The following is a 14,757-nucleotide window of genomic DNA, read 5'->3' on the forward strand; positions in this document are numbered from 1 at the left end:
GGGGCGTACGCACTGACGGCTGTGATGTGCTGTTTCTGGGCCAGCATGAGCCGTATAGTCATGAGTAATTATATGTGTCACCTAGTTCTTTAAGCTGGCATCTCCCACCAGTCGTGTCTCGCTCAGGGCAGCGATGTCAATGTTGCGGCATCGGAATTCCCGCACTGTGATGGCGCTGTGACGTTCAGGTGTGTTGTTATTGGAGTTCTCCATGAGGGTCCTGACGTGACAGCCCCTGAAATTCAGTTGGGTGGGGATGGGGTGGGTTGAGGTGGAAAATGCCTGGGTTTGGATGCTTTTAACGCGGGGTGGTGTTGCACACTAACCACCACACGGTCCCAGCGAAGCGAGCTCTTGACCCAGTGTCAGGGAAATCAGAGATGATGAGATCAGGCTTTGCGGTAGGATGGGGACTAACACACACTCATCATCCTTCGCTTCTCTGCCTGTCAGTGATGTCACTTTAAAGCGTGATGTCATTTAATTTCATTCGGGCAGCATGGTAGAACAAGTGGATAGCACTGTGGCTTCGCAGCGCCAGGGTCCCAGCTTCGATTCCCCGCTGGGTCACTGTCTGTGCGGAGTCTGCACGTTCTCCCTGTGTCTGCGTGGGTTTCCTCCGGGTGCTCCGGTTTCCTCCCACAGTCCAAAGGCGTGCAGGTTAGGTGGATTGGCCATGATAAATTGCCCTTAGTGACCAAAAAAGGTTAGATGGGGTTATTGGGTTACGGGGTGTTATAGCCTGCCTGCTTACCACTGGCTGGGGACTAATGGCAATCCCACAATCCTTAGGGAGTATGAGCTTCCCCAATGAGGGGGGCGGAGAAATCATTAGCAGACTCCCTGCATAAATAGAGTTGGCCAGTTTAGGAACCAGCTAGAGAGGAGTGAGCCGCAAGGGAGCTGCTGCTGCTGCTGCTGCTGCTGCTGCTGCTGCTGCTGCTGCTGCTGCTGCTGCTGCTGCTGCTGCTGCTGCTGCTGCTGCTGCTGCTGCTGCTGCTGCTGCTGCTGCTGCTGCTGCTGCTGCTGCTGCTGCTGCTGCTGCTGCTGCTGCTGCTGCAGCAGCATATATATTATTGTAAATAAATGTTATTTCTTTCTATCCTTCAGCTCGTGCTGGATTCTTCGTGGGCCTCACAAAACTGGCGACGAGAGTTAAAGTGAATAGCTGTCTACGCTGCTGAAGCCACCTCCCTGGATTTTTGTTGGATACAGGTTGGAAGTTGTTTTCTATTATACCATGCCTCTGTACGGATGTTTGGATGTTTTTGATGCTGCGCTGGAAAGCTGGAACCAGTACACACAACGGATGCGTTACTATTTCCGGGCAAACAACATCACTGAAAACGAGCGGCAGGTGGTCATATTGCTCACCGCCTGCGGCCCGCATACGTTTGGGGTGATTCGGAGCATTGCGTACACAGCTGCGCCGGACACCAAGGCGTTTGATGAACTTGTGAACTTAGTGGGGAAACATTTTAACCCAACCCTGTCCACGATAGTCCAGCGTTACCAGTTTAATACCGCTACGAGGACCCCAAGAGAATCCCTTGCAGAGTTTCTATCCAGGCTACACATGATTGTGTGACTATGGTGAGACCTTGTCAGAAATGTTACGCGACCGTCTGGTTTGCGGTATTAACAATGCGGCCACCCAGAGAAAGTTGTTAGCTGAGCCAACATTGACTTTTCAACAGGCCACTCAAATAGTATGTCCTGAGAGAGCGCAGAACGGGGAGTGCAGGAGCGACAGGGAATGGAGGTGCATACCTTGGGGCGCAACCCCCTTCTGTCCAAAAGCGTCTCCCCGCACCCCTGTGGTACCTTGGGCGGGGTGGTTTCTCCAGAACCAATGGATGAGGAGCCATGTCAATGTTGGACTTGTGGGCGCTGACTCCGACGCGGGTCCTGGGGGCGCAAGAGGCGCCGTCGTTCCGACAGAAACTAGGACCAGCCCAGAGGCCGTACCTTCCATGTGGATGAACCTGCGGCGACTACTCCCGAGGACGTGGAGACGGAGGACGACTGCCTGCAGCTGCATTGTGCGGCAGCTCCCCGTGTGGCCCCCATTAAGATGACAGTACGGGTCAATGGTCACCCGCTTGAGATGGAGTCGGACACTAGCGCAGCGGTCTCCGTGATCGCCCAGAGGACATTCGACCGCATCAAGCAGGGTATACAGACCCTTACATTAACCGACACACAGGCCAGGTTGGCCACCTACACAGGGGAACCACTGGACATTGCAGGGACTACAAAGACCCCTGTGTTTATGGACGTCAGGAGCGGCATTTCCCACTTATCGTGGTGCGTGGCCATGGGCCCAGCCTATTGGGTCGGGACTGGTTGTGCCATTTGCCGCTGCAATGGCAGCACATCCTCCAAACAGGTTCTGGAGGGTTGACGGAGGTACGAGGACTGTACCCAGCCAGCCCAGTTTGAGGAAAATAAAAGGGGCCTTAGCCCGTATCCAAGTGGAACCAGGAGCCACGCTGCGCTATTTCCGGGCACGCCTGGTGTCTTAAGCCTTGCTCGAGAAGGTAGAAGGGGAGCTCACTCGTTTGGAGTCCTTGGGTATTATCAGGCCCATCCGTTTCGCTGACTGGGCAGCACCAATTGTACCTGTAATGAAGCCAGATGCCACAGTTCGCTTGTGCGGCGGCTATAAACTTACAGTGAATATGGCTTCCCAGCTCGACCGATATCCAATGCCTTGCATAGCAGATCTCTACGTGAAGCTTGCAGGCGGACTCTCGTTCACAAAATTAGATATGAGTCACGCCTACCTACAGTTGGAGCTGGACCCTGCCTCCCGGCAATATGTAACTATTAATACGCTCCGGGGCCTGTTGGAATATATATGGTTGCCCTTTGGGGTATCCTCTGCCTGCGCTATTTTACAACGCGTCATGGAGGGCATCTTGAGAGGTTTACCTCATGTCGCTGTCTACTTTTGATTACAGGGATGTCGGAGCTGGAACATTTGGAAAATATGGAGGCTGTCCTTAGACATTTTTCAGAGGCAGGAGCCCGTTCCATCATACAAAGTTTCAGGTGAAGGAAGTAGTAATGTACCTAGGTTATTGGGTGGACCGCAAAGGTTTGCACCCCGTCGCAGAGAAGGTGCGCGCAATTAACAGGCCCCGCCCCGACTGACACTTCGCATCTTCGTTCTTTTCTCGGCCTCATAAACTATTACGGGAAGTTCCTCCCCAATCTGGCAACTACGCTGGCCCTGCTGCACCTTCTGCAAAAGAAGAATCACCACCTGGGTTTGGGGCCAGCCACAAGAAACCATTTTCCGGCGGGTAAAACAACAATTATTGTTGTCTGTGTTACTAACCCACTATGATCCTGGAAAGCCTTTGCTCATCACATGTGATGCATCCCCGTATGGTATTGGGGCCGTCCTGTCCCACAAGATGGAGAACGGGGCTGAGCGACCGATAGCTTTCGCCTCCCGCACATTGACTGCAGCGGAAAAAAAGTACGCGCAGATCGAGAAGGAGGGCCTGGAGGTGGTCTTTGCGGTGAAACGCTTCCACCAGTACGTGTATCGCCGCCACTTCACTATCGTGACTGATCATAAGCCTCTGCTGGAACTTTTCCGAGAGGATAAGCCAATACCACTCACTGCTTCCGCACGGATCCAGCGCTGGGCATTGTTGCTCGCTGCCTACGAGTATTCTCTGGAGCACAAACCAGGAACCCAGATAGTGAATGCCGACGCACTGAGCCGATTGCCTTTATCGACTGGCCCCATGTCGACCCTCACGACCGGTGAGGTTGTTCCAACCCTAAATTTTATGGACTCCTTGCCTGTCATGGCATCACAGATCCGTGAGTGGACCCAGACGGAGCCAGTCCTGTCAAAGGTTCGGCATATTCATAGCCCTATATGGTGGGCAGCATAGCCAGCTCCCAGGCGGGTTGCGGGCATTTTCCTCCAAGCTGTCAGAATTTAACATGGAAGACGGCATCCTCTTGTGGGGGATGTGTGTGATTGTCTTGGAAAAGGACAGGAGCTGATTCTAAGGGACTTGCACAATGGACATCCAGGTGTGACCAAAATGAATATGTTGGCCCGGAGTTAGGTCTGGTGGCCAGGCCTCGACACCGACATTGAGAAGATGGCCCAAAACTGTTCCATTTGCCAGGAGCATCAGAATCTTCCGCCGGCCGCGCCCCAACATCACTGGGAATGGCCAGGGCGGCCTTGGGCGCGCTTGCATGTGGATTTCGCCAGCCCTTTTCAAGGATCCATGGTCCTTCTATTGATCGATGCCCAGTCTAAATGGTTAGAGGTGCATAAGATGGTAGGCACAACGTCTTGCGCAACAATTGAGAAGATGCGTTTGTCTTTCAGTACGCATGGCTTTCCCGAGGTGCTGGTCAGGGACAATGGCACTCCATTCACAAGTGAGGAGTTTGCGTGGTTCACGAAGCTGAACAGCATACGCCATATCCGCACTGTTCCTTACCACCTGGCTTCCAATGGGTTGGCAGAGTGCGCAGTGCAGACATTCAAACAGGACCGAAAGAAGCAGTCATCCGGGTCTATGGACACGCGACTGGCTTGTTTTTTGTTTTCATACAGGACCACTCCACATGCTGTGACTGGCGTAGCTACCGCGGAACTCCTAATGGGCCGGAGACTTCGCATCCGCCTTAGCATGGTTTTCATGGACATTGGTGCAAAAGTACGCCGCACTCAACAACGGCAGGGAAACTCGGCATCGGCCGATTCGGCAGTTTGCGCCCGGTGACCCAGTGATTGTTCGTAATTTTGCTGGTGGTGCCCAGTGGGTCCCTGGCGCTTTCTTTCACCGAATGGGCCCTGTCTCTTACCAGGTGCAAGCCCAGAGTCGTCTCCAGCGCAAGGATGTAGACCATGTTCGGTCCAGAAGACCATTTCTTCCAAAGATTCCCCGCCCCCGGAGCTCATTTCTAAAGCCACAGAGGCCAGACACAATGGAAAGTAGTCCTCACAATCTTCCTCTGGTGCCGCACTCAAAGCCTACGCAGGTCGTTACAGAACCGCGTGGAGACAGAGATGCTGAGATGAAAGAGGCAGCAGACTCCGAGGTGGAGACACAGGACGCCTCCAAGGGGGAATCCTCGGGCTCATGGGCCGTGGATGTAGAACCATTGCGCCGTTTATCACAAAAGCGCCGGTCTCCGTCTCGTTACACGCCGCCCGACCAGCGCCTCGTGCATATGGTGTCCGGCCGGCGGCAAAATGAGTCCGACGCCCTCCTTCGCCAGGGTCTTCGGTGGATTCCTTGGATTTTGGGGGGGGAGGGATGTTATAACCTGCCTGCTTATCATTGACTGGGGACTAATAACAATCCCACAATCCTGTGGGAGTATGGGCTTCCCCAATGAGGGGGGAGGAGAAACCATTAGTAAACTCCATGTATAAATAAAGCTGGCCAGTTTGGAACCAGCTAGAGAGGAGTGAGCAGCAAGGGAGTTACTGCTGCTGTTTGTGTGTGTGTGTGTGTGTGTGCGTGTGTGTGTATATATATATATATATATATATGTTATTGTAAATAAATGTTATTTTTTTCTATCCTTCAATTCGTGCTGGATTCTTTGTGGCCCTCACAAAACAGGGATCGGGTGGAAGTGAGGGCTTAAGTGGGTCGGTGCAGACACGATGAGCCAAATGGCCTCGATCTGCACTGTATGTTTTATGTTCTATTTTCACTCCCCATCATGCCTTGCAGTCTCATCCCTGCTTGCACTGCTCCCCTCGCCCCGCTGCTGCTCCTCTCTCCCCACTGCTGCTCCCCTCGGCCCACTGCTGCTCCCCTCGGCCCACTGCTGCTCCCCTCGGCCCTCTGCTGCTCCCCTCGGCCCGCTGCTGCTCCCCTCGGCCCGCTGCTGCTCCCCTCGGCCCGCTGCTGCTCCCCTCGGCCCGCTGCTGCTCCCCTCGGCCCGCTGCTGCTCCCCTCGGCCCGCTGCTGCTCCCCTCGGCCCGCTGCTGCTCCCCTCGGCCCGCTGCTGCTCCTCTCTCCCCGCTGCTGTTCCCCTCTCCCCGCTGCTGCTCCTCTCCCCCCGCTGCTGCTCCTCTCCCCCCGCTCCTGCTCCTCTCCCCCCGCTCCTGCTCCTCTCCCCCCGCTCCTGCTCCTCTCCCCCCGCTCCTGCTCCTCTCCCCCCGCTGCTGCTCCTCTCCCCCCGCTGCTGCTTCTCTCCCCCCGCTGCTGCTTCTCTCCCCCCGCTGCTGCTTCTCTCCCCCCGCTGCTGCTTCTCTCCCCCCGCTGCTGCTTCTCTCCCCCCGCTGCTGCTTCTCTCCCCCCGCTGCTGCTTCTCTCCCCCCGCTGCTGCTTCTCTCCCCCCGCTGCTGCTTCTCTCCCCCCGCTGCTGCTTCTCTCCCCCCGCTGCTGCTTCTGTCGCCCCGCTGCTGCTTCTCTCGCCCCGCTGCTGCTCCTCTCGCCCCGCTGCTGCTCCTCTCTCCCCGCTGCTGCTCCTCTCTCCCCGCTGCTGCTCCTCTCTCCCCGCTGCTGCTCCTCTCTCCCCGCTGCTGCTCCTCTCTCCCCGCTGCTGCTCCTCTCTCCCCGCTGCTGTGTCCCCTTGCCCTGCTGCTGCTCCCTCTCCCTGCTGCTGCTCCTCTCTCCCCGCTGCTGCTCCTCTCTCCCCGCTGCTGCTCCTCTCTCCCCGCTGCTGCTCCTCTCTCCCCGCTGCTGCTCCTCTCTCCCCGCTGCTGCTCCTCTCTCCCCGCAGCTGCTCCTCTCTCCCCGCTGCTGCTCCTCTCTCCCCGCTGCTGCTCCTCTCTCCCCGCTGCTGCTCCTCTCTCCCCGCTGCTGCTCCTCTCGCCCCGCTGCTGCTCCCCTCTCCCCTCTGCTGTGTCCCCTAGCCCTGCTGCTGCTCCTCACGCCCCGCTGCTGCTCCTCACGCCCCACTGCTGCTCCTCTCTCCCCGCTGCTGCTCCTCTCGCCCCGCTGCTGCTCCTCTCTCCCCGCTGCTGCTCCTCCTCTCTCCCCGCTGCTGCTCCTCTCGCCCACTGCTGCCCCCTCGCCCCACTGCTGCTCCTCTCGCCCCGCTGCTGCTCCTCTCTCCTCGCTGCTCCTCCTCTCTCCTCGCTGCTCCTCCTCTTTCCCCGCTGCTGCTGCTCCTCTCGCCACCCTGCTGCTCCTCACTCCCCCCTGCTGCTCCTCGCTCCCCGCTGCTGCTCCTCGCTCCCCGCTGCTGCTCCTCTCACCCCCCCCATGCTGCTCCTCTCTCCCCGCTGCTGCTCGCTCACCCCCCCCATGCTGCTCCTCTCACCCCACTGCTGTTCCTCTCGCCCCTGTTTGTGCTGTTCATCTCCTCCGACCAATCAACTGCTTCCTTTTGCCCTGCGTCACTCTCTTAATCCTGACGTCATCCTAGGTGCTCTGCCTCTGGATTCAGTGAGGGTGCACTGCGCTGCTCTTTTGAAGTATTGCACTGATGCGTTGCCCTTCAAGTCCACTCCCTGGAGACTTGCACTGTCTCTGCCGCTCTCCTCACGCTCTTTTACCCTGGATTACTAGTCTAGTAAAGTTACCACCATGCCACCATCCACATTCACCTGATTTGACTCACTGGACCTCTTATTAATGCCATTTCAATTATAAACTAGTTGGAGCCTGCACAGTGCATTTTCGATGGAAGAGAAGAGATCCTCCAAAATTAAGTGTTGAATTATATTTTTGAAAGATTGTGCCCTGCTGGAACATCTAAACTGCTGCTACCTTGGATTAACCACCCTCTGTGATTGTGACTCCCTCCGACATCCCACACCCTCCAACATCCCACACCCTCCAACATCCCACACCCTCCAACATCCCACACCCTCTAACATCCCACACCCTCACAGCTTATCTTGCTGTTGGCAGCTCCCAACCGATTTTCAAGTTTCAATCTGTCCAGCTGTAGTAGGAGGCCCATATGGCCTCCAGCTCATCTGACAAATTACACACCTGATGAAGGAGCTACCCTGCGAAAGTTCATGATACCAAATAAACCTGTTGGACTTTAACCTGGTGTTGTGAGACTTCTTACTCTGCCCACCCCAGTCCAACGCCGGCATCTCCACATCAATCTGACAAATGTAAATGAGTCTGGAGCTTCAAATTCATGTGGGCCACTTCCATGGAAACGGGCAGCCAACCAGTATGTACCCAGGTGAACTAACTGTGGTGGTATGTATTAGGGGTAATACAGTAGTACACCACGTGCCGACAGGCTATTGGTGGAGGGATGCCAGGTCCTGATAGGATATGCCACCTACTGGACTCCACCCAGAAATGCCGGTGTAAGAACCCAGCTTTTCCCTCCATTTCCCTCAGCAGCTGCATTCTGTAACCACGCTGCTGGGGATAAAGTTCTGCTTAATAAAGCCTTCAATTGACATTACCTCAACCTGCCTTGCATCATATTGACGGTGCTACAATTTATTAAGCAGAATTTAAATTGAAGAAAGCGACTTGGGAACATGGAGCTCCGAATCACCCCGGAGTGCCTGCGCATCGCACTCCAAGCAGCTAACTCGGCCTCTGTCTTCAAGCACTGGCTGGCATGCTTTGAGGGCTACCTCCGAACGGCCCCCGGCACACCGACAGACGAACAAAAGATGCATGTCCTCTATTCCAGGGTGAGTCCTGACGTCTACTCCCTTATCGAGGACGAGGACGGTTTCACCGGTGCCATCGCCGCGCTGAAGGATATCTACATCCGGCCCGCCAACCAGGTTTTTGCTCGCTACCAGCTCGCTACACGACGGCAATTTCCGGGGGAATCGCTGGACGAGTTTTATAACGCCCTGGAGATCCTGGGTCGAAACTGCAACTGCCCGGCGGTAACAGCGAATGAACACACAGAGCTCCTCGTCCGCGATGCGTATGTGGCAGGTTTGGCCTCTTCCCAGATCCGCCAGAGGCTTCTGGAGAAAGAATCTCTGGGACTTACAGAAGCTCGGGCCCTGGCGGCATCCCTCGATGTGGCCTCGCGTAACACCCGCGCCTATGCCCCCGACCGCACTACAGCCCCTTGGGCTTCGTGGACCCCTGATGCGGTCGACTCTCCGACACATCCCCCACCCCACCCCCGCAAACCTGCGCGGCCAAAACACCAGACCAACCGGGGGGGCCCCGCTGCTATTTTTGCAGCCAGCCGAAACACCCTTGGCAGCAATGCCTGGCCCGCGCGGCTACCTGCAAAAGCTGCGGGAAGAAGGGCCACTACGTGACGGTGTGCAAGTCCCGCGGGGTCGCCGCTATCTCCGGGGAAGAAACGGGACCACAGACCCAGCCCTCCCCAGCGATCCACGTGCGACCAACGGACGCCACCATTTTGGACCCCGGACGCCACGAGGGAGAGATGGGCGCCGCCATTTTGTCCACCCCCGACCGCGCTCGATCCATGGACGCCGCCATCTTGGCTGAAGGACCCCGACACAGACGGCCACATACTGCCTGATTACGATGCTCAACTTCAACAACCATGTCTGTCTTCGACGACCCTCGACCAGTCGCGACCCCGGATGCTCCAGACTGCAACCACTACAGTCCTAGTGAATGGCTACGCGACGCCATGTCTTATTGAATCTGGGAGCACGGAGAGCTTCATTCATCCGGACACGGTAAGGCGCTGTTCCCTCGTAATTCGGCCAAGCACCCAGAAAATTTTCCTGGCGGCGGGATCCCACTCTGTTCAGATCACGGGGTTCTGCATCACTAACCTAACGATGCAGGGGAGGGAGTTCCGAAATTACCGGCTGTATGTCCTCCCCCATCTCTGTGCGCCCACACTCCTAGGCTTGGACTTCCAATGCAACCTCCAGAGTTTAACATTTAAATTTGGCGGCCCTATACCCCCACTGACTGTCTGCAGCCTGGCGACCCTCAAGGTTGAACCGCCTTCCTTGTTTGCGAACCTCACCCCGGATTGCAAACCCGTCGCCACAAGGAGCAGACGGTACAGCGCCCAGGACCGAGCATTTATCCGGTCCGAAGTCCAGAGGCTGCTGAAGGAAGGCATCATCCAGGCTAGCAACAGTCCCTGGAGAGCCCAGGTGGTAGTCGTTAAGACCGGGGAGAAACAGAGGATGGTCATCGACTATAGTCAGACCATCAACAGGTACACTCAGCTAGATGCGTACCCTCTCCCCCGCATATCCGACATGGTCAATCGGATTGCACAGTACAAGGTCTTTTCCACCGTGGACCTCAGGTCCGCCTACTACCAGCTCCCCATCCGTCCCGGTGACCGCAACTATACTGCCTTCGAAGTTGACGGGCAGTTATATCACTTTTTAAGGGTTCCATTCGGCATCACAAACGGAGTCTCGGTCTTCCAACGAGAGATGAACCGAATGGTTGACCAGCACGGTTTACGGGCCACGTTCCCGTATCTCGACAACGTCACCATCTGCGGCCACGACCAGCAGGACCACGACGCCAACCTTCAAAAATTCCTCCAGACCGCTCACGCCTAGAACCTCACTTACAACAAAGAAAAATGCGTGTTCCTCACCGAACGTCTAGCCATCCTGAGCTACGTAGTACGTAATGGAGTGATAGGCCCCGACCCTGAACGCATGTGGCCCCTCATGGAGTTCCCTCTCCCCCACTGTGCCAAAGCCCTGAAACGTTGCCTGGGCTTCTTTTCTTATTACGCCCAGTGGGTTCCACAGTACGCCGACAAGGCCCGTGCGCTAATCGAGTCCACTACTTTTCCCCTGTCGACAGGGGCATGCCAGGCCTTTAGCCGCATCAAAGCCGATATCGCAAAGGCCACGATGCGCGCCATCGCCGAGTCCATCCCCTTCCAGGTTGAGAGCGACGCATCGGATGTAGCTCTAGCGGCCACCCTCAACCAAGCAGGCAGACCCGTGGCCTTCTTCGCCCGAACCCTCCACGCTTCAGAAATCCGCCACTCCTCAGTGGAAAAGGAGGCACAAGCAATAGTGGAAGCTGTGCGACACTGGAGGCATTACCTGGCCGGTAGGAGATTCACTCTCCTCACTGACCAATGGTCGGTTGCCTTCATGTTCGATAATGCACAGCGGGGCAAGTTCAAGAACGACAAGATCTTGCGATGGAGGGTCGAACTCTCCACCTTCAATTATGAGATCTTGTACCGTCCCGGAAAGCTGAACGAGCCATCCGATGCCCTATCTCGCGGCACATGTGCCAATGTACAAGTGGACCGTCTACAAGCCCTCCACGAGGACCTCTGCCTCCCGGGGGTCACTCGTTTCTACCACTTCCTTAAGGCCCGCAACCTCCCTTACTCCATCGAGGACGTCCGAACAGTCACCAGAAACTGCCAGATCTGCGCTGAGTGCAAACCGCACTTTTTCAGGCCAGATAGAGCGCACCTGGTTGAGGCCTCTCGACCCTTTGAACGCCTCAGTTTGGATTTCAAAGGCCCCCTCCCCTCCACCGATCGCAACGCGTACTTCCTGAACGTCGTTGACGAATACTCCCGTTTCCCTTTCGCCATCCCCTGCCCCGACATGCCCTCGGTACCATTTTTACACTGTTCGGTTTCCCCGACTATATCCATAGCGACAGGGGGTCCTCCTTTTATGAGTGACGAACTGCGTCAATTCCTGCTCAGCAAGGGCATAGCCTCGAGCAGGACGACCAGTTACAACCCCCGGGGGAACGGTCAGGTAGAAAGGGAGAATGGAACGGTCTGGAAGGCCGTCCTGCTGGCCCTCCGGTCTAGGAGTCTCCCAATTTCCCGCTGGCAGGAAGTCCTCCCGGATGCCCTTCACTCTATCTGGTCCCTGCTGTGCACCACCATGAATCAAATGCCTCACAAGTGCCTCCTCCTCTTTCCTAGGAAGTCCTCCTCTGGAACGCCACTTCTGACCTGGCTAACAGCTCCGGGACCCATTCTGCTCCGGAAACATGTGCGGGCGCACAAGTCAGATCCGTTGGTGGAATGGGTGCATCTCCTTCACGCCAACCCGCAATACGCCTATGTGAAGTACCCCGATGGCCGACAGGACACGGTCTCCCTGCGAGACCTGGCGCCCGCCGGAGCTACCCACCCCCCCCCCCCCCCCAACGCCAATCACCACCTCCTCACTCCCGTTGGTTCATCCCGCAGCCACCCCCTTCCCGGGGGGTTCGGTTCTCCTCCCAGACCCGCCCAGGAGTAAGGACACAGGGGACAGCGCTACGCTCCCAGAGACGACGGGACTCGAGCCAGCGCCATCACCACCACGCCCGAGACAATCGGAAAGGATGACCAGGGCGCCCATCTGGCTCATCGAATCACTTTACCTCTCAACGTTTTCAGTTATTGTGTCTTGTTATAGTTATGGCATCATGCTGACCCTGTTTGGCCCGTTGGCTCAGTTGAAGCGATAATTTTGTGTTTTGTTCAAAGTTACGGCACAGTACCGACTCTGTAAACCCCTACCACCATCCCGCCAGATTCTTTTTCAACAAGGGGCGAATGTGGTGGTATGTATTAGGGGTAATACGGTACACCACGTGTCGACAGGCTATTGGTGGAGGGATGCCAGGTCCTGATAGGATCTGCCACCTACTGGACTCCACCCAGAAATGCCGGTATAAGAACCCAGCTTTTCCCTCCATTTCCCTCAGCAGCTGCATTCTGTAACCACGCTGCTGGGGATAAAGTTCTGCTTAATAAAGCCTTCAATTGACATTACCTCAACCTGCCTCGCGTCATATTGACGGTGCTACACTAACCAAAAGTCAAAATCTCTCCCAGATACTTTCCCGCAGTCATGGTTGATTTACCCTTGATTAATATTGAAAATTTCTCATTTGATAATGCTATTTGGATGTTTCAAAGCATCTTTGATATGTTATGTTTACTACCTAGCGTATTGTAAACAGAAAGTGTTGCCATCACTCATCTGACACAATAGAAGCTGGGGGATGTGACAAAGAACAAAGAGAAGTACAGCACAGGAACAGACCCTTCGGCCCTCCAAGCATGTTTAAACCATGTTGCCTATCTAACGTAAAACCTTCTACATTTCCGGGTACCCGTATCCCTCTATTCCCAACCTATTCATATATTTGTCAAGTCGTCCCTTAAACATCACTATCGTACCACCACTTCCTCTGGCAGCGAGTACCAGGCACTCACTACCCTCTGTATAAAAATCCTCCCTCGCACATCTCCTCTAAACTTTGCCCCTCGTACTTTAAACCTATGGCCCCACGTAATTGACTCTTCCAACCGGCGAAAAAGCTTCTGACTATTCACGCTGTCCATGCCCCTCATAATCTTGTAGACTTCTATCAAGTCACCCCTCAATCTCCATTGTTCCAGTGAGAACAAATTGAGTTTATCCAACCACTCCTCATAGCTAATGCCCTCCATGCCAGGCAACATCTTGGTAAACCTCTTCTGTACCCTCTCTCAAGCCTCCACTTCCTTCTGGCAAATTTGAATACGAGATTCCAGATGTGGCTCAACAAGGTTCGATACAGCTGCAGCATGACTTGCAAATTTTTATACTCAATGCATTGGCTGTTGAAGGCAAGCATGTCGTATGCCTTCTCGACTACCTTCTCCACCTCTGTTGCCACTTTCAGTGGCCTGTGGACATGTATGCCCAGATCCTTCTGCCTGTCAATATCTTAAGCAATAACATTGTTAGATGTGAGGACAACTAGACAAGCAAATCCACTTGGTGGTCAACATGAGCGAACTAATTTTGAAAATAGGCCCTGGTGCTCATTGCTGGAATTTTGCATTTATCTAAGTTTACAGATATGTTGTCGGCCAGGGGTGCATTGGAATATTCTCATTTGTAGGTAAGAAAGGCACAAATGAGGACATCTGCAGCAGATTAGGTGGAGGTGGAGATAAATGATATGGCAGAGGTGGGCACCCATTGATATTGTAAATCTAATCTATAAACCTGTTATATGTGGAGCACTGGTCATTTGCAGAAGCATATATATCTTGCTGCAGTGCACTCTTACAGTGTTGGCTCAGGTACAGTATTTTCTCTTTCACCTCAGGATATAGAGATGCTCTGAGAAACTTTATTGTTTTGTTTTTAGCAGGCACATTGGAAAATAAATCACCGACATATGGGCAGGTCTCAAATGGCTACGGTTCTACCGAGTTGTTTTAATGAGTGATCAATTCATTTTTTGACATCGGGTTGCAGGCATTTCAGAGGTAACAGGCTGAATGAAATTGAGATTCAGAGGGTGCTGTTTATATTGCCTGCTCAATGTTGATGATGAGTGCAGACAGGTATGATTATATGGAGGCTTAAGAACCAGACAAAAAATGGAATGAATTTAAATGTGATACTGCCTTGTCACCAGAAGAATGCTCAAACAAGTGTTCAACAGAATAAATTTACCTTGTCAAGGGGTAAAGATAGTAGAACCCTAACATGAAGAGTCCTCACATATTGCTGATTTCTGCTTTCCCAGGGTTTTTTTCAGTTGATTTTTTAGTTCTATTCACTGATATTGACATTTTATCGCCCCCACCCCACTCCTCTATAGTCCTTCATTGTCACCCCAATTTTACACCCTCTTGAGAATAATCCAGTTGGGCCTTATGGCTATTTCTGTGCAATAAAACATCATGCCACAGTAGATACTGGCCACTAATGGTCAACTACTGATCCCCAGGGTCTGGTTATCTGCTTACAAGCATGCTGGGTGGTAACAATTGAACTCTGGGTGGGGTACTCCAAAAATGTGCTGGGCATATTCCCAGGCAGGATTTCACAGTCTGGGAAGTTCAAAATTAATTTGTGCAATTTTGCTA

This window comes from Scyliorhinus torazame, chromosome 9 (assembly GCF_047496885.1).
Source record: "Scyliorhinus torazame isolate Kashiwa2021f chromosome 9, sScyTor2.1, whole genome shotgun sequence".
NCBI lineage: Eukaryota > Metazoa > Chordata > Chondrichthyes > Carcharhiniformes > Scyliorhinidae > Scyliorhinus > Scyliorhinus torazame.